At 40.7% G+C, this 26,582-nt stretch overlaps 1 protein-coding gene across 4 annotated transcripts in view; it reads left to right on the forward strand.

Annotated features, from left to right (window-relative positions):
* Nucleotides 1-26,582, forward strand: part of asic1b (acid-sensing (proton-gated) ion channel 1b) — a 198,822-nt gene that overhangs the window by 109,636 nt on the left and 62,604 nt on the right. The window lies entirely within an intron of this gene.

Here is a 26,582-nt window from a genome sequence, read left to right on the forward strand (position 1 = left end):
CACCTTTGAATCTAAATAAAACTTTCCTCTTATTTATGAAATAAGCATGTGACCCGTTTCAACTCCACCACTCAAAGAATCGGAATCGAGAATTGGTAAGAACCGGGATCGAAAGGAAGAATCGCAATTGGAATCAGAATCGTTAATATCCAAATGATGCCCAACCCTAGTGATAAGACTTTTTACTTTTTGGAAAAAAAAAACTTTCAAAAATTAACTATAATTTGGAGGCCCCCCTGCATTGACTCTGAGGACCCCCTAGGGGTCCCATAACCCCTGTTGACGATCCCTGCTCTATAATACAGCCACCTGACTTCCTCCTTTGCTCCCAGACTGCTTGGGGCTTTGTCATGAAACATATGCCGTTTTTTTGGGCACTGCCTGAAACAATTGATGCTGTCGTTATTCTTACATCCATTCAGTCATATACGATATATTTGGTTGTTTCTTCACTTGTATGTCAGTGTTTCCTCTATGTTGATATTACCGCAGTGGCCTGCCATGGTAAAATTTCTGCCGCCACGGTATCAGAAATAGGGCAGACGCACAACAGGGTTTCCGCTAAGTACACCGCGCACCGGCACTCCTTCAGCTGTTTATAAAAAAGTCATAAAGTTGTAATTACACGACTCTGCAGAGCCGTCTGCTCTACTGAACTCAAGCAAACTGTCATCCACTCTCTAGGGTGAGCAACTGGAACAGTGACAGGACATCATCACTCGCGAAGTCATGGCAACCAAATAAACAACAGAGCGAGTACTACTTGTCATTCAATCTTAGGCAAAGTGACAAACAGAGATGAAAGCCACGACATGAAATCCACACTCACGAGGGGTCCCGTGAAATATGGCAGCTACAGTTTATTGGAAAATAGCGTTGTGGACACTAAATTTTATGAATTTACTGTTTCGCAGACCCCCAGATCAGACAAGAAGCTAACGTTAGCGAACGCTGCAGTGACGGTCCCTCTGCCTCTGACTCCCCGCTGCAGGAGACGCTGTATTCCTCCGACACGCTGTATTAACGTTACTGTTTTAAAACCGTTTTCCAGGTTAGTGGGGGTGCATACCGCTCAAAATCAACATGACAAACGTAGCTAGTAATGTTCACTCAGCGTTTTGTTTTGTTGTTAAACTGTGTGTAAAATGAGCGGTGACGTTAAATCACCCTACGGTACCGTCTATTTGCTGGATGCTTTCGAGGTAACGGTCGGTAGCTAACATTAGCAGATAAGCCCGTACTTTGTACCGTACAACTTATAAAGTAATGCCAGTAGTGAGATACACCTTAAATATACTCAAAAGGCATGACATTATGGAGATATTATTTTTAACCTTATTACATTACCCAGGCACAACCAGCATCAGTTAGAATAAACCTGAAAGTGTAGAGCGGATTTTTCCGTATAGCCAAACACACATACGTGTGTTGTCTCTGACAGTCCTTTCTGTTGTTAGACAAATGCTTGTGTAAATACTTGTTGAATCCGCAGTAAACACTGATCAAAGTAAAAAGGCTACAGCACAGTACTGTGTGTCACTCAGTGAGTCAGAGGTGAAGGTAGACATACATATACTGTATGTGTAGGTAATTCACCATTACTGTAAATGGGAGGCCATAAACGAAAATTAACGAAAATGATGTTTTCACATTTACTAATTATGCATTAGTGGGACCTTGGTCTTCAGAAATGATATTCAAAAGACCTCTGCTTTTTTTCTTTTTTTCTCTGTAATGTCACATAACGTTACTGATTAACCAAGACAATTCTTCTTTTCACCCCTGTTCCAATGTGATATTTCTCTTTGAAATCACAACATTTTCTTCGCCGTTGTATTCTTAAATTGACTTGTGAAGTTGCTTTTAAGAGACACGACGGTCAAGGTAATGAATTTCCACTCACCGTGTTTAGAGAGATAATTCTGTGCTGCGGTTTGCATAACCTACAAGCCTGAAAGGACTCTAAGCCATTTTCACGCATAGAATGCAGCTGCCCAAACAGGAGGTTTGGGGCTTTAGAGGAGCTTATACAAGCAAAAGGGATTGAGCCTTCCTCCAGCTCACAGGAATGCTCCTGAGGTTGTATATTTGTCTGTAGATAAACATACATATACACAATTTGTTACGTTTCCCCCAGTTACAAGTGACTGTTTATAATTGAAATGAACAAAAAAGGAATACAAATTACAAGCATTTCCTTAATGTCAGGAAGCAAAGCTGTTGATACCTAACATACATTTACGGGTGAATTGTGTTTGAAATGTTTATGTATTTCTCTCTGACCTCCTTCCTCATCCCTCTCTCTTCTCCTTCCCTCTCTCTCTGATGCTATCTGCCCAGGAGGTTTTTGTTACCAAGGGCATATGCTGGATCAGCATTCACTTTTTTTTCTCACCATATGAAATACTCTGTGGCCTGTTGAGCCATTCAGTTGTGGCTCTCAGCATTTAGTTGATAAGGACATGCAACATGAGGCACTTCAGTTCTAGTGGTGTAGTACACAGGCCAGGCAGGGGGGCCTTTTTTGCTGTTTAATTGGCCTTCACTGAACAGTAAACACAGACACCTGTCACTGATGCAGTGTGTGGGCTGAACAAGCTTGTAACCAACTGGAACCCTTTGTTCATGATATTTAGCTATTTACCAAGTCCACCGCTTCTTATATATATTCTGGTTTGAAGAAAGGGGTTAAAACCAGTTAGTTTTCTACATGGTTGCTGAATGTCACTTATTTCCCCCTGAAAAGGTGGGTTTTTGCCCCCACAGGCGGCCCTGCCGTAAAGCACGCATGATGAATTATGTTACGAGTTTCCCTCCTGAGAAGGCATAAAAGACGGCATAAATGCATAATGCTCATCAGATAGGTTACACTTTTCTTAGCATCCAAAGAAAGACTTCATCAGAGATATTCCCTCATCAACCCCTCCTCTCTCTTTTTGTGTGCCAGCTGTAATAAAACACGAGCAGACCTGTTTGTGATATCACACATCAAAGACAGAGTAAAGGAAAGTAGCACAGAGGCTCATATCCATACCCTTCTAAAGCTGGAGAATCTGTTTCCAGCTAATGGAACAGCCATCATTACAGCAATGCAAAGGTGGGAACGAGTCGGTGTTTCAATTCAGCGTGTTGCTCCGGAGGTTCATTTAGAAGTTAATTATTTTAGTTTGTTAGCTACATAATAAGGTTAATGCACAAAAGAGTATAAAGTCAACTGAATTAAATAAATAAAACATTATTTGTATCTCTGACATGTATTACAATTCGAAAAAAGTGTCCGGCTTACGGGGGAGGGACAGCTCATTGTTGAGCCAGCAAACTAAATGAGTCACAATCAAGCATGATGTTACAAAATAATGACAAGATGAAAATAGAGACAGAGCGCAATTAAGTCCCACCCACACCTAAGGGGAAAAATTGTATCCCTCTCTGTTGACTTTGTATTGCGTGAAGGTGCCTCCTTGTCAATTCCGTCTGCTAAGCAAACAACAGAAAAATGCCTAAAAGCTGTCGGGATGCACTGACAAAAGGGTACAGAACCCATATCTAAGTCAGTTTTAGGCTAACTATATTTCTGTGAGTTAAGGCAAAGTATTTTGACAGTATAATGTAATGTATACTTTATTAATCCCGCAAGGGGAAATTACAGTGTTTTCACTCTGTTGTTATAACACATTACACACAGGCCTGAATTACACACACATGCTCAGTACCTCTACATGCACTAATGGAGAGATGTCAGAGTGAGGGAGCTGCCCATGGAAAGGCGCCCCAAGCAGTTGGGGATCGGTGCCTTGCTCAAGAGCACCTTGGCAGTGCCCAGGAGGTGAACTGACACCTCTCCAGGTACCAGTCCACCACCATACTTTGGTCCATATGGGGACTTGAACCAACAACCCTACGGTTCCCAACCCAACTCCCTATGTTTGCAAGTGCCTTAGCTTGCTTACACATAGCTCATATTAGCTATTATTATTAGTACATATTACTAACAGCTAACTTGTCCTCTCTGGTAGACAAAAGGTGCTAAAATTAGTTTTTACTAGCTACAGGCATTTTGTTAGTTGTTTTTTTTCAGCCAGTGGTTGCATATTGTGGTGCTGTTTTGATTCTTTCTTCTCAGTGGATGCGGGTTTTCAGAGAAACTGGAATGTTTGGTGTTTATGCCCCCAATAAAATGAGTTACGCAATTATTTAATGTTTCCGCCAATCAAGTCAATCGTTTCAGTTCTAGCCAAAACAAAATTGATAATGTTGATGGAAATCAGCATATAGGTATAGTTTTCCAAGTCTTTGTAGATTCCAGCAGACTGCTCCCAGTTTACAGTAACGTAATCTGCTTAGATCATGAGATTTTCGCTGCATACCAATGAAAATTAGGTCAAGCAACTCCACAAACAGCTGTAGATGTGCCATTGTCTTTGTTCTAGTTTGAACAGGTGGAACATTTCTGATTTCTGCTTTAAGTTACTTAGATAAATCAAACAAACATAAAAACCTTTTGTGGCTTGAGATGCAAGATGGACAGAAATGTTCTGTGGGGATTCTTTTTTTCTATTCATTTAGCCTGTCAAAGAAAGGTTTAAGACAACTGGGAAACGTTTGTTGAATAGTTCACCCATGGTAGAAGTGGGTTTCTCTGGTCACCCTGCTACATTGGAAACAAAATGACTTTTTTTCATTTGTTGATTATCATGTTGCTCGCTGTGTGAACATGAATTAAGTTTCTCTTGTTCTGAGGTGAGCCATGAGGTATTTTTTAAGGTACACACTTTGATTACTGCTCATGTCACTATCTAGCAGCCGTGCTGCACAGATGTCTGGATTTGTTGGGTTGTGCTTACTGGAAAGTTAATGTTCAATCATGCTCAGAATGTCAAGTTTTGGAGGTTGATTTATGTATGTACTGTACAGTATACATTTATGCATCTGTGTGCGTATGTGTATAAATTTGGAAGTGCACAAAATATCAGTACCTGTGGTAAGCGAGGTGAGACTAAGCAATGGGATAGCTGTACGGCTTGCAGGCTGGGGGAGGGCTAAATGGAGACATATTGGTGCAGGTATAGTTCTGCTGCGCTACTCTGCAGGACGGCTAATGAGGAAGTTTAGCCACAGGGCTCTTTCTAGTAAAAACAACAACTGCAAGAGATGGAAGAAAAAAACGGATCTAATCACGATGTCTGCAAGAAAAAAACAGCCTTGACTGGTCAGTTCTCAATCGGATTGGACAACTACATCCCTGGGGTGTGGTTCAAATTAGGGGTAGGTGTTGGCGATAGGGGAAGGTGGAGGGAAAGGCAAAATAAAAGAGGGATTGTACTGTAAAGGTGTGGTAGGAAGGAGATGGAGGAAGTGGAAGAAGTGAGAAAAAGGCAAATGAACAAATGGTTAAATGAGAGAAAAAGTATGTAGCAGAATGGATAAAAGAGAGCCCAAAATTGAAGAATAAGAGATTTCCTTTCAGGAGAATTTCTTCAAAAGATTTCCTCAAGAAAGAACTGTCTTCTGGCTGAAATAGTTGAAGGCTTGGTAGAAAATATACTTAAAGCTCAATCCTGATTTGCTGTCAAGTCCAATATATCAAGGCCACATAAAATTATGGTGTCAGTGTTGTGAAAAGCGGTCATATATTTTACTTTCATGTCTAGAATGTTTTACTTCAGCTTGCCCTCTGCCCAGTGGCAAGGAAACAGGTTTTGTTTATAAAAGCAGAATTGGTCGACTTGACTTTTTTGAGACCAAAATCCAAAGCAGTGGGCAGATTTTTGGAAAATGTTGCAGTGATACTTGAATCTGGCACACGCACAAGTAAAAACAAAGAACAAAAGGAGACGGTCTATCTAATATTGGCGATATTTACTGTATGTGGTACGTTAGTAATTCTGGCCTCTGGCAGAGTAATGAGACTGTGTAAGATAAAGCCAAAGCAAAATCGAATTAGGCGAGTGTCTGAGACAAAAACAAGTCTTAAATGTTGCCGCAAGATTGTAATCAAGGTCACAAATGTACACACTCGCTCTAAATGTGTTTCTGTGTATGTGTTGTAGGAAGATGTTTTACATTAAGGATTTATATATGGAGCTAGAACAGTCTCAATAAAGATAAATGCACACACTACATTCACACATGCACACACAGGATTCATACATACACACACATGATTCATAAATACACACACAGGATACACCTCCTCATTCTCAATTGGCTAATAAGTAAACAATCCCCCACGTGGGGTGCGTTCTTGTGATTGGCTAAAAAAAGGGAAATATCTGATTGGTTGCAGATCATTCCCTGTTTAAAAAAATGCATTTGTGAGTTGAGCCACATCAGGCGAGTCTCAAAATTCACTACAAACAAACAAATGCAGTGAAAGTTCACAGACCGCAAGCAGTTTGTAAATAAAGAATATATTTGTGTGTGCATCAGAAATACATTTCTGAATCTTGTCCTGTGCATTTCTGAATCTTGTGTGCATTTGTAAATTCGTGTTTGCATTTCTGAATTGTGTGTTTTTGTGTGCATTTGTGAATTTTGTGTGCATTTTTGTGAATTTTGTGTGCATTTGTGAATTTTGTGTGCAATTAGTGAATTGTGTGTGCATTTGTGAATTTTGTGTGCATTTATAATTTTTGTGCATTTTATGTGTGCATTTGTGAATTCTGTGTGCATTTGTGAATCTTCTGTGCTTTTTAAATTCTGTGTGTGTATTTGTGAATTTTGTGTGCATTTGTGTATCCTGTGTGTGTATTTATGAATCATGTGTGTGCATGTATGAATCCTGTGTGTGCATGTGTGAATGTAGTGTGTGCATTTATCTTTATTGAGACTGTTCTAGCTCCATATTTATAGTCCTCATTGTTAAGTAAAAAACTTAAATGTATAAGTATACTTGGTCTGCACCTCACCACCTTTCTCTCTTGGCCTCTCACTGGTATGCTCTCACTTATTGATTAAATTCGAGGCAGGGGATGATAGTTAATCCAAAGATTTCCGGAAACTCCATTAACATCTTGAACAAAGTTACTGTAGCTCCTCAGTCTTTCTGATGTGTCAGCTTGTTCCATGTTCTGTGTCGTCGTTGAGCTTCAAACATGATCCAGATGAGCAAACTTCCTCTCTGTTAAACAAAAAAATCCCACAAACAGTGTTAGGGATGCTACTTAGAAATAAGTCATGCTACAAGCTACACTTCATTAAATAGTTTAGCTACTTCGTTTGAGGAATTGTAGCAAGCTACAAAGATACTCAGAAAAAAATAGCTTAACACATTGAAGCTATTTTGCATCAAGAAACATGTATTGTTAAGTGATCATAATGGTTATAGAGAATAATGGAAAAAGTTCCACTAACTGACTGCTACTACTGCTGTTAAATGTAGTTGAACTAGTGGTGTCGCTACACCTCGATCCTTGCCTGCAAATATTAAAGATAGGCTTTAGATAAATGGAGCTCCTTTAGCAGTCTGTTAAAATGCAATGCTTCATTCACCCAACCTGACGAGCCAGATGGTTTGGTACACCATCAGAACCATCTGAGAAGCCCTCATTGGAAACTGTTTGGAAAAGGGAAGGCAGGTGATTGGATGAACCATCTGTCTATCACACCAGCACATTGTTGATTTGAACCAATAGTCGAGGCCCTTAGAGGAGCAGTAGCTCCTCCCTGGACGCTGAATGTTTCGCTCTGCTGCTGTTCGGACACAAACGCTATCCATTTATTTATTTTTTTAAAAGATTTATTTATTTTTTTTGCATTTTAGGCCTTTATTTGTATAGGACAGCTTAGACTTGAAAGGGAGAGAGAGGGGGAATGACATCCAGCAAAAGGGCCGCAGACCAGAGTCGACCCCACAGCCACTGCGTCAAGGAGTAAACCTCTATATAAGGGCGCCTGCTCCACCAGGTGAGCTAACCAGGCGCCCCGGACGCGAACACTTTTAATTGAAGCCTGAAAAGATTGATTTTTCTTGTGACATGTGACACTGCCCATTGTTTTGTTCTTTCCTGTAACACTGCTGAAAAAAACTTGCGGCGTCCCCAAATCTGTTTGTCTGCCACTTGTCATATCAGCTGCCGGCCTCGGTCAAGTCCTGCAGGCCGGAAGGAAGCAGACTTTCCCTGTCCCGCTGTAGGCCGTTTTGGACCATGGCGGCTCTTCCCTGAGGGTTTACCCTCCACTGAGATGCCCGAGATCACTGTGTCACTTCACTAAGCTACATATTTGCTGCTTGTAGTAACATACGTGTGATGAGTTGGTGTTGGATGCCTCGCAGACTCAGTAGGAGGCTGCCAGTTGCATTACTCCCCCACAGATTTGCTTGTGGTTAATGTCTTGGTGTCTGCTGCTTCATTTCCGTTATACTGCTGCCCCTACAGCAGGGTATTTACAGATTATCTCACCAGCTGTTCCTACAACTCCTGAGAACTTCAAATTGATTAGACTCATGTCAAACCGATTTCATACACTTTGTATGTACATATCTTAAAGACAAAGTCATCAATTATGATGTTGCCCGCATGACTTTTAATGCCACTATCAAATCAAAAGCACAAGATAAGGATGAGGATTAGGGAACAAAATAAAAAATATTCGGAGCAGGAAACCGATGGAATGCCTACTCAAGGTAGGGAATGTGTCTTTACCCCAAGTGAAGGAGTTCAAATACCTTGGGGTCTTGTTCGCGAGTGAGGGGACAATGGAGCGGGAGATTGGCCGGAGAATCGGCACAGCGGGTGCGGTATTACATTCAATTTAACGCGACCAGATTTAAAAGAGAGCCGAGCCAAAGGCAAAAGCTCTTGATCTACCGGTCAGTTTCGTTCCTACCCTCACCTATGGTCATGAAGGCTGGGTCATGACCGAAAGAACGAGATCCAGGGTACAAGCGCGAAATGGGTTTCCTCAGGAGGGTGGCTGACGTCTCCCTTAGATAGTGAGAAGCTCAGTCATCCGTGAGGAGCTCGGGAGCCGCTATCTCGCGTTGAAAGGAGCCAGTTGAGGTGGTTTGGGTATCTGGTAAGGATGCCTCCTGGCCTCCCTAGGGTTCCAGGCACGACTTTCATTTATTTTCAGCATTTCCTGAATGCTTGAATTTAAAGACAGAACACATAATTAAGCAATCAATGACATCTAAGGCAGATTACTTGATAATCCAAACTTTAGTTGTTGCATTTCTATATGCAGCCAGTCTTTTTGGCTATGACGCTGAACAGAGATATTTCCGTGCTGTGTAATAGCAGTGCCCTGCATGTATATGTGTCCTTGTTTTCTCTTGTGGATGGAGACAAAGTCACACTGGTCATTAACTCCTTTGGTCTTTTTTTAAAAGCCAGGTAATCATGATTGATTTGCTGCTGGTCAGCTGGGGGTGAACTGTCCAGCTGCTTGTTCCTATTTGATAATGACATACAAGGTTAGTCGCAGGACCCTAAAATGGTTTGACTACTATTGAATGTGCACGGGTGCCATTAAAAAGATCAGCATGTGATTGTGTTGTAGCATGTGTAAGGAAAAAAACAATCAAGTGAGGGTTTGATATATCATGCATCAAGCATTGGTTATGAAGAAAAATCCTCTGCTGAGACGTGTCAGTACTTGTAAGTGAGTGGTGACATAACAACAATAGACACCCTGCAGTGCAGTGTTGTTTGAGCCTGCATTTTCCTTCATTTCCTTCTTCTTTTTCTTCTGCTCCTCCATTCCTTCCTTCATCCCTCATGCGCTCCCTTCAACCTTCCCCCCTCATAGCAGTGCCTGAATCATTTTTCCAGCAACAGCCTCAGTTCCCTGTGATTTATATGTTTATGGTCATTACTGACGTTGAGTAATACATTTCCGTTTTTTCCCCTCTTCTCCGTCTTCCCCCATCCCTCTTTTGGCAGAGCCCCGGGGTCTTGCGAAGAATATCAATTATTTTGTCCCTGTTTAATCACAGTCTTTCGCTTCCTCTCACGGCTCCACTTTTAGACAGGCAGAAGAAGGTTTTGCTTTTGAGGTTTTACCGTATTTGATCTCTATCAAAACCAGCAAACACCAAAGGTTTTCGTACACTTAAAAAAATTTTTTTTTAACAAAAACAGTGTTGCAATTTGCTATCATTAGCAACAAATTGTCTTTCTCAGCTGGTACCGTATTTCTAACTGGCTGTTGTTGAACAGTGCTTACAATATTTACTGATGCAAGCTAACAGCATGATGGTATCTTTATTACAAAGGCTGTATTCACACTCTAGTCTTTCATGCTCAATTCTGAATTGCTGCTCATGTTTGCGTCAGCTCAGGGTGCCTGGCTCAAGACCTGGGTCAAGTACAGTACTTTGGTGAATTTGATGTGCTAGCTTAGCTGATGTCTTATTTCCTTTCGCTGCACAGATTCTCCCAGCTGGTGAAGGGATTCAGTCATGAGCAGGAGGCAAATGTGACCCCCAGTTCAAACAGTGGCAGTTGGTGTTTGGCAGGGGAGACGAGCAGCATCAACAAATGGACAGACACGCATATCAGCATACTGATTTGCAATCATTTGATTCAAAGAGAAGAGGTTTGGGGAGGGGGGCTCCGGTGAGATAAAAAGTCATCCTCCTCATTACTAGCTCCTTGTCAGCTACATCAAAGTCACTTCTTAGTCATTCACTTGAAAGTTTCTGGTTAACACCGGCTTTATGCTGCCTGATTGAAAACATGCATGGGTTTTCATCTGGGTGACTTTGTAACTGCAGCTAGCTTCTTTCTATAATATTCAGCTTTCTCAGCACAGCGCCCTAATGAACCGAGACTCCCTATACAGTACGGCCTTTTTACTCCTTGAATTTAAATCATCCAGCCAGGTAGCTGCCTGCAGCATTTTTCAAAGAGGACTGAGGCACCATTCCTTATCGGCAGGATTTCACCCTCTTAAGGAAAGTTACTTAAAAAAGAAGAGGGCATTTGGTTCCCTACATAAGTAACATCCTGTTTGTAAATACTAAAGAATAGTTTTATTATTGCAGACTTTGGTTGGATTAATACACAGCTACACAAGACCTAAATCAGTGATATAAAGTGTAGGAATATGGCCAATTTTAGGTTCTCAGATCCATTATTCCATGGGGGAAAACATACTGTATAAGGAGCTTAGAGGACGAAAAACTAGCAAGAAAAATAACGAAGATGCGAGTAGCGCTGTTTTTATCAGTCAGATAACAGAAGATGCTTTTCTTCCCTAAGCTGTGTTTTCACTGAGGAATATTTCTCTGCCTCTGATGCAAATATCATCTGGCTTGTAAATTGGGCATGGTGGTATAATACCAAACTACTTGATGCTGTCACTGCACCTCCTCAGGATACAGTTTAATGCCTGCCTCGTGTTGATGTAGAAGCCATGTGGGTTTACTCTGCAAGTAATGCTATTTCTAATACACAGATTTGATTGTGTTCCCTCCCTCCCATGTAATTCCCAACATATCTGTATTATTTGTTTCATCTGTGTATCAAGTAACTTAAGGTTGGAAAGTTGAGTCTTTGGAAAGATTTGAATTATAGCCACATCCTTATTTTATTTTTTTAAATGCAGCAATAAAGAAATGTCTTCATCCAAATAAATAATGATATTTACAACTTTCCCCCAGGAAAGGCACCGACGGATATGGTAATAGAACAAAACTTAAGGAGAAGGGAGGCACAACTGTGTACTCTGCCAAAAACGAAATAGAAGTGACCTTCCATCTCTCGGTGCTAGCTATCTTAGCAGGCTGAATTAACTTTCCCCATCATTCTCACCTCTCTGATGTGAACGGCAGCAAAACCCTGCACTCTCATGTTTATTAATCTCCTTCAGCAAGAAATGCGCTAAATCATTGACCCTCTTTTAGCGTCTCTTGCTCCTACTGAGCATGGGAACGAGGAGGGTGTATTGATTTTGCCCCCTTCTCATCAGCAGCCAGGCCCTTATTTGGGATGAGGAAATGGTAAATCTCATATAGTGAGCTCCTGTCAAGGCCTGTCCAGATCCTAATCTTCACTAGTTGATGGCTCTTGAATCTTTTTACCGTCTACAACTCATTAGTGGCTGAGGAGGTAAATGTAAAGTATTAAAACATCGCATTAATTCTCAGGACATTCTCAGGAACTTGATAAAAGAAAAAGGTTTTTTTATCGCTGTTTGGATAGGACAGTGGTTCCCAACCTGGGGTCCGGGCACCCCCAGGGGGGGCGGCAAAGATCACAGGGGGGGCGCAAGTCTTTATCTGGTTTGAGGTTGAGGTAAAAAAAAAAAATGTGCACGTTAAACAAATTATGATAATACACTAGAATATATAATGTATACAAAAGTCTGTATGAAAACATAAAGTATATTTTGTTGTATCCTCGTTTTTCCTGTCGCCACGGCATCACTATTTTATGAATGAAACATGGAGGAGAAACATAACAGTGCTGATAACTCCTCTGTATCAAAAAAGAAAGTAAGGCTCTCGAGAGTTACCTCAACTTCGGTTTCGGGGGGGGCTCCGCTTTTCTTAGACATGAGTAAGGGGGGCGCCAAGGAAAAAAGGTTCGGAACCACTGGGATAGGACATGGCAGCAAAAACAAGCCTTTAAATGTGGCTTCAGTTTCATTTTGGAGCGTGATGGCCAGGTGCACACATGACAACAAACCCTGACAACTGTGAGAACATGATTTACAAGTCAAAGTTGACATCTTTTTTTCTTGACCTCATCTTGGATTGTTGATCATTTTTGTTTTTAAGTTCATACAGACTGTGAATGTAGAAAAGAACAAGAATCTCTCCCCTGTGTTTTAGCAACCACACTTTTTTACGATGTTGTTTTGGGTTCGAGCTGGGCCTGTTTGTTACATTTAAGGGAACAGTCACATGTGGACAGACTCATTTGAACGTATTGGACACAGAGGTTTTGCTGACTAAAGTGTGACTTAAACCTTCCACCCACCATTTATGTTTTGCCTTAGGTGGGAAGTTTAGACCTGGTCGCGTGTATTAAATACAATAAATGCTGTAGTGCCAGTTTGTAAAATGTAGCAGACTGATTAGTGAGCACAGCAATAGAGTAATTGATGGATGGATGGATAGATAGCTAGACGACTGAAAGCATGCATTATGCAAACCTTCAGGACTAAGGTTGTTAAAGCAGCTCAACAACCGTGGCTGGTGCTTCCCCAATTATCCAAACCATCCACGTCTCTGACAAATTTTTAGTTTTATTCAAAGATACAACATAATCCGGTTAGCAAATGAACAAAATCTAATCTTGTTTTAAAAAGTGATGAGTGCGTCTGACTCCCGTGTGTGTTGGCTCTCTTAGTCCTGCAAATAAATCGAGGTACTCTCAATAATCTAGTTATAACCCCCCCCTTGGAGCGCTTGTCATATTATCTGACATGACAAATAGATCTGATCCCAGGCATCTGGCTCCCACCCTCCCTCTCTCCCACACACCCTTTTTTTGCTACCTCTAGTCTTTTTTCACCACCCCTTCTTCATCCCCCACCCCCATCCTCGGTCTTTCTTTCCTTTCCCTTACCTTCCCCCAGCTCTCCTGAGGGTTCCTTGGAGGTAGCACCGCTGAATACTAAAGCGGCAAACAGAGATGCACCAGGTCCAAGACATTCATGTGTGATTGGCTGTGATGAGACTGGGGAATCCTCAGCCGACCGCCCATCACCTGTCGGGTTTGTTTGCCACCTGAAAGGGTCCTGTACATTTTGTGGCAATGATGGAGTAGTTGTCAACATCGCTGTCTGAGCGTCAGATGTGGGCAGGTGTTTGAGCGTGTGTCTGTGTAAGTGACTGAGGGACACAAAAAAAAAGATGGACACTGACAGAATGCACATAATGCCTTCAAACCGTGCCTTGACATGTGTGTTTACAACTCTGCACTGATGTGTCCTGCAGCCACAGTGCCCTGACTTGTTAGCCCTTTGGCCTCCGGGCCAGCAGCGATGTGTGTTCCACCTGATAACTGATCAGATGGTGTGAGTTTGTGACTGTTAAGGAAAAACTTAGGAGCAGCTTAAATTCTGGATACATGAAGGTTCAAGAGACTTTGATGTCTTACACATTAGCATTGATTGAATTTAACGACCAAAGGATGATATTATCAGATACATAAAGCCAAGATATTGATGGCGCAAAAAAAAAAAATGGACCCCCTAAAATTATTTTTTTTTTTATTAAAAAACCAAAAAAAAAAAATAATAGTTTGGTTCCGGTTTCCGACCGACCTTGTCAAGTTATGTGCAACCCAAATTTATTTTATGAGCTTGGGGAAGAAATTATACGAATTAAATAAATACACAAATAAAAAGTTACTATAACTGCATTTTTGTACAGCACTCTTGCGATGTGAGATGCCTGTTGTCCTCCAGCAATGCTGGAAGAGGACTCGATGTCGCCGCAGCGGCACTTAACGTTGCCGTGTCCAGTTTTACGGCAGCAGCAGCAGCGTGAGGACAGCGCGGACTTCAAACAGCCCTCACCGGCCGCGATAAATTTTTTTCCCACTGTGGCCACGCCAAGAGCATTCACACACACTACTATTGGCCAGGCGTCCATGCTTACATGTACAGGTCCTATCCCCTGACCAATCCCCTAACCCAAACCTTAACCACTCGAGGTGAAATGCCTAACCCCAACCAATCGAGCCGCTTCGTAATTTTGCTCACCGCGGCCAGCTACAGCGCTACTGCGCCGCCGGGGAGCTTCAACACGTTAAACAGGGCAGATGAAACCACTCATGAACTATATGTTGTGTTTAATGTCGTTCAAGAGGATGGCAACGTAGCTAACAAACACGATCAAATGAAAGGTAAACACCCTTTGGAGTGCCTGTGGCTCAATGGAGGTGGCTAACAGCAGTGAAGCTAATGACAACTTCACAACACAATTAATTTGGATACAAGCGTTGCATTATGGAAGATAGACAGGATTCTGAACAGCAATGCCCGCGCTGTGCACGCACGCACACGCACACACACACACACACACACACACACACAGTTTGTAGTTAGACAGAACTTAGCTGCTGTCTAAACTAACCATCCTCTCCGCTTGAGCGGTAAACCTGTGGCTGTATTATAAGACCAAAACAGATACATGTGGCTACTTAATATGCACGTGAATGATGCCTCACCATGTTTTCAATTTACTAAGCGACAACTGTACATGTGGTAACAGGTAGGCTATGTTATGAAAAAATGGAGTATCCATCACTACTGTAAAGGAAAAAAATAATTCCTACCTAGCCCTTGCTGCCACTGGGAAAAAAAATTAAATAAAATAAATTCCCTATCGACCCACGACCTCAACTGACAACCAACCAGAACCAAACTATTTTTTTTTTATGCCTAAACTGTGGCAGCCCCCAACACTGTGTCCACCGACCTCCAAAAGGAGACAGTCCTGGAACAAAACATTCCCTTATCATACAGCTGTCTAGACTCTCTAAGTCTGTAGAGACACAAACATATATTTATTAGAAACCAATAACATGTATAAGTTCATCTACTGGCAATGGTTAATTAGGTAGAAATTTGTAGATTATCTACATTTTGTATTCAAAGCCTCAGAGAATCCCTGACCTCTGGTTGTTTTGAAGCTGGATGTACTAATATGAATAATGTAATAATCTTATGTTAGGCAGTGGAATCTGCATTTGCTGGAGGGTTTTATAACCAGTGTTGCCAGCGGTAAATATTATTTGTATTGCTTTTTTTAATTTTCTCCTTTCCTCACCATATTCCTCTCTTCTTAACACTTATATATACACAATATTCATCCCTGTTCCTTTACTTTGTTCTTGTTTTTCCAATTAGATACACACACACACACTTGTTATTGTTGTCTCACTCATTGTTTAATACAAAAAATCAAGCAAAATCAAGGAAAATCCAATAGTCCAGTTGTGCAAAAAAGAACACCTTGAATCGTCTTTTAATTTCAAAACAGAGATGTAGTAAGGTAAAAGTTAAGGTTAAGCCACTAAAGCCTGTAGCCTAGTGCTACCCATGCTAATACGAACATCAAGCCTTCCCTCCAAAACATAAAAACGTATCTAAGTAATACTTATACATAGCTTTCAGTTGTCACCCTACCATTCCAAATGTAAAACTGACATTTACAAATATGCAATAACAATCAAACAAGTACTTGGGTATGTGTTTTCATTTATATTTACCATTTAATATCGCAATCGCTGCTGTCAGTCCCATAGTAGAACATGACAGCATGGCGTGTGTTTGGAACTATACAGGCTTACATGAACCACGTGACCACCCCGCTAGCGAGATCAACGAGTGTCTCAACTCTTCTCTCTCTATGGCTCTGGGTATGAGGACATGTGGATTTGTTTCGTCCCTCTCATAGATGGTTCATGGTAACTAGACTGCATTTATACAGTAATTTTCTACCTTAACGGACAAAGCAAATGTGCCTCTCATTCAGCCCTACACACACACACACACACACACACACACACACACACACACACACACACACACACCACACTCACACACCGGGGCTGCTCTGCCCATTGGAAGCAACTTGGGGATCAGTGTCTTGCTCAAGGTTACTTTGGACGACTTGAGCCACAGCGACCATTAAATTCACTACGATATAGCTAGAGCAAGCCTGCCAGCTTGGAGTCATCACAGTCCTGTAAACTGAGGCAGGTGCTCATATAGTGTTACTACGGTAACATTTTAAAGGACTGTCTTCATGACTTTAAACTGCCAATGAAGCCAGCTATCATCTATGTCACTTTTTGACCCTTACCCTAACCTTTTTGTGCATGTTGTTAAAAACATCAAAATGTATATAATTAATTGATATATCACAAATCTGTGTGTAACTAAGTTAATTTCCCTAACTAATTCATTAGTAAAAGAAAAATATCAGTGGATGAAGCTTTGCAGGGGTTAAATTTTGAAGAAAAAACATGCCTAGCCTGCTAACTCCCTGCTTCTTTTTGAATTTCTCATGCTGTGTGACTAGAAGCAAAGTTGAGTCACAATCCACGCTGAATTTTTTTGAGCAACTTGTCTTATTTTAGAGCAGTGCAAAATGAATGAAATTTGTTCTACAACCATACTGAAAATGATACACAGTAAATAAAAAGAAAAAAAATACAGAAAAATGTAATGTGGCATATCTGGCAAAATGAGCAGTACAGCAAATGTCATGATTGTCTCGTAATTCCTGTGCATTATTTGCATGGGTTTCAGACAGAAATAATGACAAGACACAAACAAAAACACGTTATGTCTGAGCCAGAGTAAAGACCCTGGACTTTCAAATCACAGCCTCAGCATGGCCATGTATTATAATACATATGCAAGATGACTGTTAAAACCTGCAAAAGTAAGCCTTATTGTCTATTTATAGGGTTTAGACTGAGTGAATGCATGCATATGGAGGGAGCTTGCTTAGCGTTTATTGGTATGTATGAAATGATGCAGATGGAGGTCCTGAAAGCAGACACAGTAATCACTGATATTAGTGTTGAGATCCCCAAGCTGTCTGACTCTGGGCCTGCCCTTATGAATTGGCTTCATGAAAATGCCAATGAGTTACATATTTAAACCATTCAGCTTGATAACTGTGTCCCTCTCGGCTCTTGTGTTCAAAGGAAGCCTGCTGCCACACTGGTACTCATCTTAGTTGTAGTGATATAGAGAGGAAAAGGTACAGACCAGGGAGAAATTATGGGAGATAAAGTAAATTGAACAGATAGAGCGAGTAAAGGCTGATTTGAAATACAGTAGGTGAGAAGGAGGAAGAGGAGACCTCACAGTGGAGGTAATGAGAAGGAACGAGTGATAATCACATTCAGGGGGGAGCCAGTGGCGCTGTGTAATGCAGCAGGACAGAAAGCCAATCAAAGAGCGGCTATTGTTGCCCTCTGACCCAGCTCTGTTCACATTTGACATGTCAATCAGAGCCAGAAAGTGGAAGAGGCTCTGAAGATCCTGACTCTGATCTGAACAGGCTGGTGTTTCAATGGATTCCATTGATTTAAAAAGCAGACATATGATAGCTCCATTGATTTCATCTGTCTTCTTCTTCTATAAATCCCATCTGGCATCCATCTCCAGATTCAATGCAGTGCTAATTGCACTGACCCTAACTACATCGCTCTATCTCTGTTTCTTTTTTTATGCTAAAAGCACTTGGTGGCCTGACTGCCCCCAGCTGCATATCATCATTAGATTCCCATCACTACATAGTGAATATTTCAAATATGTCATAAATATCATCACTGCTTAAGATGTAGCGTCTCCTGTAGGGCTGCAAACACAAATCGATTAAATTGATTAAAATCAATTATAAAAATAGTTGGTAAAGAATTACATCATTAATAGTTGGGTCTATGTTATGATGCATCATACACGTTATACTCCAGTGTCTCTCACACCGAATTTCAGCTAATTAGCGTTATTTATTAGCTAATTATTGATTTAGAGTAAAAATGCTGTCTCTGGCAGATTTGGGTCCATTTTGATGGTTAATTTAAAAACAAATGTAATGGACAGAAATACCTTTTGTATGTTTTCTCTCAGTTCTATATTGGATCAATGTTGCTGGGCCCCTGATAAAGCTAACGCCTGGCTACATTGATCCATCACAAAGCAGCGAGAAAACAGACGGAGGGTATTTCTGTCAGTTACAGGGTTTTTTTACGCTGTTTCCACACAGTAGGCCCACACAAGGAATAGCATCTGTTTATGGATGGACAGAAATGCCACCGCAGAGATGGGAGAAAAGTTAATTTTGTGTTGTTTTTTTACCATCTAGTGTTATGGCATATGTGCATGGAGCATTACTGAGACAAAAACAGGACAGACAGAATTAATGTATTGTAATAATGAACTCTCCCACTTTTATTTAACTTTGATTTAGTGGGTGTAGCCTATGCTAATTATACAGTATATTTTTAACTAGGGCTGTGCAATTAATTGAATTTCGATTTCAATTTCGATTTTGGCTCCCAACGATCACCAAAATAGTCTATATAGTATATAGTATAGTATCGAGAAAAAAACGATTATTTGGCCATGTTCTGTTTTGCAAGAACACTCTTATTTTGTCTTGTGTTCTGAAACACACGCATCCGCATGCGCACATCCGCCCCTCCCAAAGCCAGTCAGGGAAGCAAGTCCTGCGCTGTGCATATCATCCGCTGGAATTTAAAAACGCGAGTAAAGATGGCAGCAGCGTTTGGTGAGCAAAAAAAGGCAAAACCAACTCAGTTGTCTGGGAACAGCTAACGTTAGCTAACCCTGCGGTCCCTCTGCCTTTGGCCCCCCCGCTGAAGTATACTGTCTATAGACGTTGTATTCACTTACTGTTTAAAACTTTTTCCAGCTTAGTGGGGGTGCATAGGCATACTGCTCAAAAACAACATGAAAAAACAGTAATGTTCCCTCAGCATTTAGTTTTGTTGTTAAACTGTAAATGAGCAGGGACATTAAATCACCTGTTTCACGTAATGTTACTCTAAGGTACCGTCTATGTGCTGGATTGTTCCTAAGGTTAGCTAGCAAATAAGCCCACTGACGGCAACATTATTGTTGATATTTTGGCACAATGTTTCGTAATGACAGTAGTAGATGTCATAGTGAGTGAACATGTAATGTGAGATGCACATTGTGTTATGTCTGTGGAACTGTTCATTAGCTGTGTAAGGTTATGTGTGATATCTGTAAAGCTGAACCAACTCACAGTAGTAAAACAGTTTTTATTCTGATCCAAAGACTCTTTCTGTGAGATAAAGGACACTAACAGATTATACTCTGGACACTATCCATTATATCCAAATGTTAATGAGTAATCGTGTTAAATAATCGCGATTTCAATATTGACCAAAATAATCGTGATTATTATTTTTTCCATAATCGAGCAGTCCTATTTTTAACACAATAACATTGCTCAAATTCACCAAGTGTTAAACTAGCTGAACTAGTTTCTTTTTAGTATTCAGTTTCACAATTTAACTATCAACATAATAAAGCAACTGAATTGAATAAAATAGCCTGTTAGCTAACTCACTAATTCCACAGGAAGTCATCGTACAGGATAAGGTCTGTCTGAAATCTGCCACAAAAGTTCACATTTTTCCATGTACTTTTATTTATTTTTTTTTTATTTTTTTATTTAGGGAAAGTTCACTAAGAGGCAACCTCTCTTTTGCAGGAACGCCCTGATCACATTCATACAGTTAGACATTCATACCTGGAAGCTGCCCGGTACAACCACAGTGTGATCTGCTGGCCACTGAACAGCTCCACTGGAGCGGTTTGGTTTAAGGGCCTTGCTCAAGGGCACCTCAGTGGTGGTAATGAGGGACGGACAAGCACTGCTCTTTCACTTTCCCTACCCAGATGATTTCCTGTCGGTCTGGGGATTGAACTGACGACCTCCCGGTCACCCTCACTTCTTTAACCTTTAGGCCACCACTTGAGGCTAATCTGTGTGTTTGGACACAAATCTGCCGGAGACAACAGATTTAGGTAGTTTTAACGCTAATTAGCTGAAATTAGGTCAGAGAGACACTGGAATATAACGTAACATAATGTAGTTTTGGGAATATTTCAATCCATTATTCTAGTCTAGTCTAAAATGAATCCTTTATTTCTTCACAACAGAAATATGAGCACTATCTAATCTTATACATAACGCTAGACCATTTCACGAATTGCATTGCTAGACAACAAATTCAATCAACGTTTACTTCCTGTCAGCTGATGTCATTCACAGACACAGCAACAGGAAACAAACTGGGACACAATTAAAATGTTTACATAAAAGCGTCTATATTAGTTAACATTACATTTCCCTTTTATATGGCTGTATCCCCAATGTCCATTTATTTAATTTCTTTTTTTTGAATGGCCTTGTCTCTGTACTTGCCTTTTACATTGCCAATTATTAGGCCTAATTAAGCTAAAACAACATGGTATGTATTGAGTTACATGTAACTGTAAATGTTTAAAAGAGCATTGTACAAGATGAAGATGAATGTGTTTTGGTTTTTTAATAGAATGCTGAAAATAAAATGTAGCTTTCTTTTATTTTTTATCCAATTAATAATCGATTAACCTTCTGTAAGTAATAATCGAGGTAGATTCAGGGTAGATTAATCGGTTATCAAAATAGTTGTTAGTTGCAGCCCTAGTCTCCTGTAACTCCCTCTCATATGAATGCTTATCACTGTCTTTGAATTCAGTCTGCATCCCAATGAAAGCCCCATCTTTACTGTCCACTGAGCAGCTGTTTTCCTGTGGCGTGTGCAGTTGGCCACATTGCTGCATTGTCGGTGCCCAGGCCAAGGTACTGCAGTACTGTAGGTAACGGTTGGCAAAAAACCTGCAGAAGAAAGTAGCACTCCGCTGTGGAAGAGATCTTTCTTTGAAGGCTTTAGTTGTGTGACAGTGTGTGTCGAAAGCGAGATCTGCTCTGCAGTGGTACACAGGCAGTGACATGAACCAGCTGCTACAGGGAGCAGTTCCTACCCCACGGCTGTTGGCTTTTATAAATGAACCAGCCACGTTCTGTTTGACATTATGTTTGCTCCTGACCACGCTCAGGCAATGAGTAATTCTTAGTCATTTATGTTTTGTTCTCAAGATTGTTTTCTAGGATTTGAACCTATTCAATATATTTTTTAGATAAAAGTTTAAAGTGGAGAGAAACTGAACAAATTGGTAGAGAGTGGGAGTAAAACAGGCAGTCCTGGGCCAGGTTTAAACTTTGGACATTGCATTTTTATGATGGGCAAATTAGCGGAGCCACCAAAAAGCGAGTGAATCTTATGTCATTTTTCCACTGCGTGGTACGGCTCAACTCGACTCGTGCAAACATTTCTCTGTTTGGTAGAGAAAGGATTCAGTGATGTCACGTTGAAATGATGAAAATGATTACACAGCAGTTTCGTGCAGCGTCACAATGGCAATAAGCTGATAATCCCGCCTTCACTGAGGCTGTATTATCCACAGCGGAAAACGAAAAGAGAAAAGTTCCATACAAACACGGCCTTAGTTCTTGTTTTAGCCAACTGACAACAACCATGGTTGAAGTAACTTAAGCTGCAGTTTCTCTAGTGGCCACTGGATGATGGCTCCAACAAAACTGATTGAAGTGATTTTAAAAATACTGTTTCATGACAAAGGAGAGAGTAGAGCTAAACCTCTGCCAAAAATGCAAATAAATCACTTGTTCCAGCCTCTGAAATGTTGTGGTTTTGAGCGTTTCTTTGTCTTTCATGATGGTAAGTTGTTGTGTGGACAAAACAAGCAATCTAACCTTGGGCTTGAGGAACTTGTGATTGGCAGTTTCAACTATTATTAATATTTTCTGGCAGGCAAGTTGTCATTTACTAATGCTAAACCGACTTTCAAATACTTGATGGTTATTGTGAGGCTGAGATTGGTCTCCAGCCATAGAAGCCTTCATTCTGAATACATAACCAAATCACACGGCAGAAAGACAGGCAGTCCTTGCCTATTATGCCTCTGATGAAAGCTTACTAGCCAACACACAGGACTGTGAGCCCAACAGTCGATCTACCATCATACTGTAAATCTGTCATTTTATCATTAAATCTGCTATTAGCCAAGGTCAGCTTTAAAGGAGGTGGTCTGGTGCCACCGTGTTTGCCTCATATATCTTTTGAGCGCACAAAGACTTATACTTTAAACCTCTCAGTTAGTGCTTTTAGTGTTTAGTATTGACTTTTATTTTGCCTGTGATAGCTGTATAACATCACTGTTTCCACAGTGTGAAAAAAGCCGAGGCTTGGAGCAACTACATTTATGTGAGGCACGTGTAGCGGAGCGGAACAAACCTGAGACGTTTGTATTTTAGTGATACAGTACTGTGTACCCCGGATAATAATTACAATATGGAAAAAGTAGAATGGAAAAAGGTGTAGAAATTGGCGTCATTTACAGAAAAAATGGGTTTGGTGTTGACTTACTTTTTATTTCAAAATGTCATCTGACATCAATCTTTCATGGGCTTGTCACTCTCCTGAGAGAGAGAGAGAGAGAGAGAGAGAGAGAGAGAGACAGAGAGATATTAAATTCTTTTCAGTGATTAAGCATTTTTTGCAGGCAGGCAGCTTTTTGGTCAGCATGAGACACCAAAACATGATGCAAGGCTCAAACCTTTCTTTCTTTTTCTTTGTCTCAATCTAAAGATTTGTCCTTTATAGTGTGTTGTAGCCAGATGTTTGTCCATCAACATTAAGAGTTGGCCCCCTGAGACTTGTGTGTCAAAACTTTTTTTTTTTCCTGAAAACACAATTTGACTATATTGTCATCTATTGCTTATTATTATCCTTGATGCTTTGGCAATATTGTTATTTCTGACATTCATGCCAATAAAGCAATTTGAATTGAATTGTCAGGAAAAGCCTGTCTCTGCTCTGTGTTTCCTTATTATCAACCATATCGTGGCACAGGTCATGAAGTTGTATATCACCTCTGGGCTTTGAATGAGAAATCTGTTATTTGGCCACAACTCGTTTTTTTTGTTGCTTTTTTTTAAATAGGTCATTCCCTCTATATTATTTCCTCCCAGCAGGGGAGCTTCTGCGTATAACACTGTGTTTCAGATAGCGACGGCCCCTGTTGAAAGGTGAGGACACAATATTGTGTTTTGGAGAACAGCATCATTGCCTTTGGCCTCTCCATCATTGTACCACAGCATCTTCTGGGAATGGGCCGAGCTCGGTGCTTGTTTACTTGCTCTTTGTTTTTCCTGTGCAGGTGGAAGCCATTAAATACCACACTAACCTAAGAATATGAATGCTAGACTATCGATTGAATGCTGCCTCTAAGCAAGTAAAATCATTGCCTCAGTGTGTCAGCTCTTCTTTGTGATATCTTTATTTTGTCATCTTCTCCTCTCACTCTCACTTCAAATCCTAAGTCAAATCAGATTTATGAGGTATGCAAAAACTATGTGAAACCATTCAAGCCTGTGTGTGTGTGTGTGTGTGTGTGTGTGTGTGTGTGTGTTTTGTGTGTGTGTGTGTGTGTGTGTGTGTGTGTGTGTGTGTGTGTGTGTGTGTGTGTGTGTGTGTGTGTGTGTGTGTGTGGGTGGGTGGGTGGTGTTTTTGCTCTTTCTGAGTGTTTGTCAGTGTGTCTGTTTGTCCGTGTGTGTATGTGTGACTATATGCATGTTCTGAGTAATGGGCTTTGTGCATCCTCTCTTGCTGAAGGCCGGGATGTATCCATGGCAACGCCAGGTCGATCCTAGCTGTAAGCGGAGCTGGTGAGAGGGGCTTGAAAGGGAGCGTTAAACCTCTCCTCTCATCTGCCCTGCGCTCTTCTCACTTTGACCATGGTGAAATGCCCTGCCTTGTTGAAATCCTAGCCCCAGGGCTGAATGCTGTAGCTCTTACTGTGGACACTCACACCACAACACTGCCACCTTTTGACCTGATTTAAAAATGTGGCCTCAAAACGTTATCACATTGCTTTTTTTTTTATTTCCTTTTTTCCTGTGAGTTCAGGGTTCATGTGCGGAGGCAAATAGATTTTCCTTGTTGGGGGATTCATTTTAATAACATTTTAGAGAGTTGACAACACAACATGCAACAAAGGATTTGAATCCAGTAGCGGTTATTGGTCAGCACCTCTTTCAGGATAATTTAATTCACGAACAGTAAGTGGTGGAGCTGTTTAATTAAGTCAGGGTAATTTTATGGGAGTGAAGTCACATTTCTGGTTCAAAAGGTGTTATGATGAAATGTGTTTTTTTAGGACAATTTGTTGATTTCAAAGCTCAAAGCAATCTTTTATTGTCTGTAAGTTCATCTTTTTTTCTGCAGTTAAAAAGCTGCTTATTCAAGTTTAATATTGGTGCTCACCAGTGGTAACTCCTTAGTTAAAGTCAAAGCATCATGTTGAAAGAAAGAAACAATATAATATTTTTGACACATTGAACTGTATTTATATAAAAATACGTAGTGTATCATACATAAGACAGATAGAGAGTACTTTTGTCTTCACAGCTGGCATCTTTACTCTTTTAATCTTTTCAGCCCTTAGTAGAGACTACAGAATTAGATGTGCTACTGCTGCCTCCTAGTGGATATCAATATGCATGTTGAGGCAGAGTGAACATTATTTGAAAGCAATGAATGACAGGAAAGGGATAAGGATGAAAAGACGTAAGAAGAGAAGATAAATGGGGAAGAATGAAGCAAGACAATCGTGTTTGCTTTTAGATTTAGCACTTTTGAGAAGAACATAGTGCCAAAACAAACAGATTCATTGCAACCCTGCGAGCATCAATAAATCTGCACTGACAATGTAATTAAGATATTTTGGCACGAACTTGTACATTAACCTAATCATCTGACGTTACTCAGAGGGTCACTGGACTGCTTTTCACAGTTTAATTTCCTCCCCAGCAGTTTCACAACTTGCCTCCTTGTGCAAAATCCAAGATGTTAGCAGATGTGAATATTCATGCATCTCAGAAGGCCTAGGGACTGCAGCTGAGGGAGCTCTGTGACCTTCTTGTTAGGTTAGGCTGGATGCCGAAGGCTATCTAGTAATCACAAATACATATTCAAGAACCAGAGGCTATCAGGCGCTGCTGGTAAGCAGGCTCCAAGATAGAGCCCGATCAAGGCCAAGCCACAAACCCCTTTTGTTTGCTTTTTTATCGTCAGCAGTTTATTTTTTCTTTTTTTTTCTTTCTGTGATGGACAAACTTCACAGCTGCCTTTTAGCACATATTGACCAAGTCTGCTGCCTTTCTCACCCTCTCACTTGATATTGATATCCCTCCCGCCGATGAAAACACACTGGTGGGTTGTTATGGTTTAAAAGCTCAGCACAATGGATCGGTTTGGGTAATGTGTTTTTCATTGGCTTTACCAGTTTATGTGTCTGCTCCTTAGAGGTATCCTGTGGTATCATTAGCTGTAGGTTTTTATTGTAATGAGTGCTGTCATTACCCTAAATGCATCTAACGTTTCATTTTCTGACACCCTCATGTTTCGGAAAATAATCTCAGCAGTCTAATGGAGGTGGATCGATAGTCTCTTACATTTCCTTTTCATATCACAACCAACACCTCCTCTGGGAATCTGCATTTATCTCCAAATTCAATAATGAAAGGATCCAGTTGAGATGGGTTTTTTTTCTCTCCACTACTTGTACATATTTGCTTTCAGTTAATCTGCTTTCCACAGAACAGCTCGCAGCCATGTGGGGGAGATCTGTTGGCAAAATGGGCCATTAGATTAAAATAACAATGAGCAAATGGAAGTTATGATTAAATTCCTTGACTTTTTCCCTTGCGGGTTGCTCTGTTAAAGCTTATTTTTTATATTAGGCATCACATATGAACGTATTATTTTTTTCTCCCAGAATCTTCTGAAAGGACACATCTCTTTTGTTGTAGGTCCCTGTATTTCCCTGTACCCCGTAACTCATCGTAAGAGCAGATCCAACAATGAAACCATTGTATGTAAGGGTGTGTTGTATGTTCCAGTGTGTGACTCTTCTCCAATTGCTCATCTGTAGTCATTTCAATGACACCTAAGTATTATTTGCATTTGATTACACAACTGTGC

Source organism: Perca fluviatilis, chromosome 4 (genome assembly GCF_010015445.1).
Source record: "Perca fluviatilis chromosome 4, GENO_Pfluv_1.0, whole genome shotgun sequence".
NCBI lineage: Eukaryota > Metazoa > Chordata > Actinopteri > Perciformes > Percidae > Perca > Perca fluviatilis.